General features: G+C 45.0%; 1 long non-coding RNA gene across 4 annotated transcripts in view; it reads right to left on the bottom strand.

Moving 5' to 3' along the window:
- Positions 1 to 589: 589 nt before the first annotated feature.
- Positions 590 to 6000, bottom strand: part of LOC125625458 (uncharacterized) — a 149700-nt gene continuing 144289 nt past the window's right edge. For all 4 annotated transcript variants that reach the window (XR_012665741.1, XR_007353559.2, XR_012665742.1 and 1 more), the window contains one exon: positions 590 to 2724. This is a non-coding gene — a long non-coding RNA (uncharacterized LOC125625458). The remainder of the gene's footprint in view (positions 2725 to 6000) is intronic.

Genomic DNA, 6000 nt, shown 5'->3' with positions numbered 1-6000 from the left:
GGTGAGTGGAAGCCAAGCCTCATGTTGTGAGTGTCTGTCTCCCTGCCCAACAGAAGCAGAGAGGAAGGAAGGCCCAGGGGTTAGCATAATAGCTTGGGACTTAGGAGGCCTGGTTTCAATTTGCTGCTCTGTCACAGACTCCCAGCATGACCCTAGATCAAGTCACTTTGTGTCTCTGAGCCTCGGTTTGTAGTCTGTACAATGGAAATAATAGCTGTTTCCTGCCTCCCCAGGGGGCTGTGAGGCTAAGTACAGTCTGGATTATGAGGGGCTCAGGCACTACGGTAATGGAGGCCGAATGAGAATCTAACATGGATAGACCAGGCATCATGACACCGCTGGCTGTTAAAGGGGAGTCACCAAAGTCCCATTCACCCCTGGAAAGCTGAATGCTATAGCCCATCTCCAAAAGAATCAGAAAGTATTGCACTGCAGCCCGCACGGCTGCATGGGAAGGAGCCGGCGTGCTGTGCTGAGACCATGTTATATTTGACAATCAGTAATTTATGCCCTTCCCTGTGACATTTTATATTAAGCATTTCCCAGCACAGTCTAATTACAAGGTAAATAAACGGGCCCTCCCTTACAGTTAATTTGTTATGTAGCTTTATTACCAACAAGAGAGAGGCGACACAAGAAGGATATTACATGCAGTGTTGCTGGTAATTATTTTCATTGCATCATGTGCATTTTACAGTAGTGGTCGAGAGACATTTTAGTCATCGCTGTCAGTGTGAAAGTAATTAATGTTCTCCAAAAGAGACCTGGGGTACGCAGCGGTTGCAGAGAGACAATGAAAGTCAGATCCCTGGAGCACAGGGTCAAGGGAGTTTGTCCAGTTTGGCCCCAATCTCGCAAAGCTCTGAAGCTCGTGTTCATCTTTAGACACAGGAGCAGTCCCGACGACTTTAATGGAATCATTCATGTACTTAAATACATGTGTAATGCTTTGCTGGACCAAGGCCTTTATTTCTACCTTGTGAAAATGCTTTTTCTCCTTAAATTCAGCCATGCTTTACCCTTCTGTACCTTGCCACGGACTGTCAACACAAAGTGCTCCCAATGCCGCACACAGTGACATTGTTGCTCAGGGACAGATGTTTGTCTTTCCTGCCCCCTGGCTGATGCTATTTCGAGGGTGGCTGTGTTGCAAGTTAGAGAAGGGATGTTTATTTGAGCTTTTTGTTGCTTCCCCTTGTTGGGCAAAGGCTTTTGCATCTTGGCCCAGTTTTTTCTCCACACCAGCCTCTCCACACCCAGCTAGACCCTGCAACTGCTGCCGCCCTTCTTCCATGTGGAGCAGACCAAACACAGCTCACTTGAGAGTCCATCAAAGCCGCTGCACAGTACCACGTCCCCTCGGGAGAGCACAAGCCCGGGATTGGCATGTCATGAAAAGTAAGAGCACGTTGTGGGCTGTCACGATTCAATCCATGGCTATGGAGCTAAAGCCCAGCTTGGAACTCTACCATATTGAAAAAGAATCTCTGCTTCTGAGGCTGCAGCAAAACATGCCTATACGGGGCCCCTCGTCTAACCTGATATCAGAAGAAGAGAGGAAGAACTAATCGAGCTCAATTCAGAAAAAGAGAAGTGCATTAAGGTAGCCAGGAAGGAATGTGGATAGTACTGGATATATATTCCTGATGTTTACTTCTGGCATCTGATTATAATCTCACTCACCCCAGTTTTACGGCAGTGTAAATCTACTGGCTTCAGTGCATTTTCTCCTGATTTATACAGAATCAAGCCTTGCACCTCATTCTCCATTGCCATGTACCCATGCAGGGCACTTTGCACTGGTGTAAATAATTTCACAAGGTGCAAGGCAACAAAGACTTGGGTCCTTTGGTTCCTTTACTCGTATTTCTGTGTTTAAACTAACAGCACCCCTCCACTTCAGTCTCTCATTGTGTTGTAATGCTTCTGTTATCACCAGAAACAGGTGATAAAAATACAACTTTCAACTGCATTTCTTAGGAAAGTTTATTGGGATAAATGTTTGTGTATGCTTTGAATAATGAACTTGTGGAACTAGCTGCAGCAAGATGTTATTAAGGCAAATGTCTTAGCAAGTTCCCATAAAGGGCTAGAAACCCAGAGGCATAAGAATATTGACCTTAGCTCTGATAAAAATTGCAAGGGTCACAGATCCTCATGCTTAAAAATATAAACTGTTAGGGGGCAAGAAGACATCTCCACTGCACCATGGTATAATATCAAATAGCTGGGCAAACTCAATGTGTTTTTCTTTTCATCTTCCTCCACTTCGGGCAGTGAGTATTGCCAGAGATGGGACGCTGGGCTGGATGGATCAGTGGCAGAGCAATTGCTTGTGGGCCACATTTTGTGGGGAGGCTTAAAAAGCACAACAGTAGTTTAACAAACTGTGTCATCTACACAGGGAGGCAAAGGCAGCAGACCCGAAGCAGTAGGATTTTGCAGCCCAGAAGAGTGCAGGTGCCAACTATCTACGGTTCACCATGGGCTATCGGCAAATGTAGGTGAGCTAATCAATCAATCTTCTGGATCCAGTGGACCAAACTTGCACATATGCAGGGAAGCAGCAGCCGGCGTGTACTTCGCTCACCCTCGGATTCCCTCACAATGGCTGTACCACAGCCAGGCAGCTGCCTCGGCCGTTGAAGGATGAGGATTCCATCCGTGTTTCCATGGGGAAAATTACCTTTCATTCCAGATTTGCTCCATGTTCCAGCATTTGGCCTTTTTGTGCATTCCAAAAGCAAATGAAACGTAAGCAAGGAGTTTGTTAATTGTCTGCGGAATGGAAATATATATACATAGCTATCTTTGTGAAGGCTGATGAGTTCTTGGAATCATCTAATAGCAAATCTTGATTCCCTAAATCTCTCTCTCTTTGCATGTGCTAATTGGTCTTGGCATTAATTAATCTGATTTCATTATATTCTCTTTAATTTGTCAAGATATAATTTCTTTATTGCGCAAAGAAATGCTTTAGAGAATTGTCACAATTGGAATAATTTCCACAACCCCCTCCCTCTCTTTAAAGTTACCAAGAGAAGTCATCAATTAAGATAATTTGCATACACATTAGGTTAATCGTTTTAGTTTAGCCAAATTTGTGGAAATTTACATAGCAAATTGACCCTCCACATTTTCACTTAAACATATAAAATGCAAGAGAGAATTGTGTTGGAATTGATAATGAAATGGAGTTTATTTTGCATGGTTCTCTTACTAAAAGAGGTCTAATTAGACCAAGTAATTTTTTATTTCATCCGTAATTGCAAAACAAATAAGCTCTTTGGCAGTTTTTTTCCTCCCTCTTTGCCTGTGTCACATGGATGGGGAGCATTAACAGGAAAGTCATGTTCTCCTAATTAAGCCCCATTTGATTTCAGCACATTCTTCCATCAGAAACTCTTTAGTTTCTTCTAGGTTTTCTTCTGCTTGAGTTGCTTAAGCTTCCTGGAACACCTATTAATAGACAACTCCCCCATACTGATCTGCCTGAATGACAATAAAAAACCAAAAAGCCCGGAAACTAAGACAGCATTCCAGCAATGACAGAACTTGTGTGTTTGGGAAAATGCAACCAGGATCTCAATTCCCCCTTGTGGAAGAGAAGGAGGGAGGCTTTTAGCCATGAAAGAACTGGCATAATAAAATGTGATCATTAACACCCATGCACAAAAAATACCCATCCCCTGATTTTCCTATTTTAATTTCACAATTAGGTTTCTGCAGCTGGTGTTCCTTGCTCGGTTGCTGTGGGAAGAGCCCGTTAGGATCTTCTCATGAGGGCCCAGGCTGACAACTCTGCCTCCCTCCCCATGCCCCAAGATAGACTGGTGGGCAGGGACCATCTTTTTCTTCTGTGTTTGTCCAGTGCCTAGCACAAGGGGGGGCCTGCTCCAGGACTGAGGCTCCTAGGTGTTACAAGCCTATAACAGATAAACCGTAATAACTGCTTAGACTGCTGGGCATGGTTCAGTAACTGGTCTTGAATGAGCTCCCAGAGTGGGGTAATACAGCCTCCAGTGAGTGGTTGTCACCACCCCAACTCTAGACCTCCTACTCAAGCAAAGGACTGTGGACTATAGCCCAGATCCAGGGCCCACTGAAATCAATGGGAGTCTTTCTACTGGCTGCAATAGGCACTGGGCCAGGCCCCATGCTACTAACATCTGTTTGTAACATCATCCTTCCAAATGATTTTAAGCCTCTAAAACATCACAGTGCTACCTTGGGAAGGGGTGTGTGTGTGCTGTTTGCCTAATGATGGATGTTTACTTTGGATTGGGACCCAGTAAAGTTTCTGTTTTGCTTTGTTAATAAAGCAATCTTGGAAACTTAGCATCCATTGGATCAAATTCTTCCCTGCAGAGCAGCTGGAAAGTGAAGGCTTCAGGACTGTATCGATGGCACTTTGTTCTTCTCATCCATTTGGAGATCCTCTAGTGCTCTAACAACCATTATTGCAGCCTCATACAGCCGTCTTAGGTATTGTATCTACTCTGCAGATGGGGAAGATGAGCATGGAGATACCATAGAGCTAAGCAGAGTGAACAGCTTAGAAAAAAAGCTACCCTCCACCACAGAGGGATCATATAACTTTATCCAAAGTCTCACCCAGCCTTGGTCTTTAACCAATGTCCCTTCACCCTGTAGGGCAGTGGCTACTGAAAATGCACCTTGGAAGCAGCAGATAGTTTGAACTCTGCACCAATTAGCTGGAGACCAGGTAGAATTAATATTAGCTAGAAAGATTTGTCTGCCAGTCTATTATGATGAAACCTATTTGCATGTCCAGAGAAATTCTCCTAAGTTGGTGTGAGTGCTGGGCACAGAAAAAGTGCATGGAGCAGATCTGCAATGGTTCCAGAAAATGGAGTGAGCCACAGCCACTGCTGACACCCAGAATGGCCCAGACACTCGTCCCGGTAAGGAAGCGAAGTAGAACTGGCATTTCTGAATAAGCCTGACAGGTCACCCGGTTTGAAACCCATTGAGTTGTGACTCAGTGTATTTCAGAAGCACTGATAGAATTAAAGAAATGTTAATGTATGCAGCTTGCTCACCTACTGCCTACACAGCAAGAAGAGGGAAAGGCTGCAAGGGATCTGAGCATGGCTGTGTGACTGGAGAGGAAGGGGGAGAGCTGGACTCTGTGCTGCCTGGTGTTAAAAAAGGCCAGTGTGAATTCCATAGGTCTGCCTGGAGCTGAGGAATTTCCAGAGCAATGTGAAGCCACGTGCAGTCCTGATCCCACCTGTCCTGCACAAAGGGACTGTGTTTTATTTACTGAACCTGTGTGCAAGGCTGTAGCAACAAGGTGCAGGGTCTATAGTAACAGGGAAATTCTTGCGCAGAGCTGACATTCAGTTCTCCAGCTTGATGCATTTGGGCCAGATTCCCCACTGCCTTCCCCCTCACATGTTGTCTTTTACTCCTGGGCAAAGTGGGCAGTGGGTTGCACGCACTTTGCCCAGGTACAAAGGATGATGCCAGAGCAAGTCATTGGAAAATCATGCTCTCTGATTGTTAACTGTGCAGGGTTCTTCCTTCCTCACTCCCTGTATTTTTTGGCCTTGAGTGTTTTTAATGACAGTCTTCATGGTTCGATGGAGGATTTTACACTAATGCAAGCATTACCAGTTAATTTGGCTAGAATAGAGTGCCATTTTGCAAAGTCAAAGTCATTGCTACTTGAGCTATAATGGATCTTTTAGCTCAAGTAACAATGACTTTAACTGTGCAAAATTGGGCGGTCCAGTGGTTGGAGTGTGTGCCCAGCACAAGGGATTTGCAAAGGGCTCGCCTACCGACCGGGTGAGTGCCCTAATCATGGGCAGGTCCCTTGCTTTTTGCCGTAGAAGATGTTCCACATAAATTAACTATTGTTTGGACAAAACCACAGCCATCCCTGGTCCAGTGGTTCGGCAGTACTTGTGGGATGTGGGTGCTGTGTGTTCGATTCTCCACCCTGCATCCCTCCCTCTGCTGATGCTAAGAAGG

Source organism: Caretta caretta, chromosome 22 (assembly GCF_965140235.1).
Source record: "Caretta caretta isolate rCarCar2 chromosome 22, rCarCar1.hap1, whole genome shotgun sequence".
Lineage (NCBI taxonomy): Eukaryota > Metazoa > Chordata > Testudines > Cheloniidae > Caretta > Caretta caretta.
Note: the sequence above shows the minus strand (reverse complement) of the source record. Positions and strands in the feature narration are given on the sequence as shown.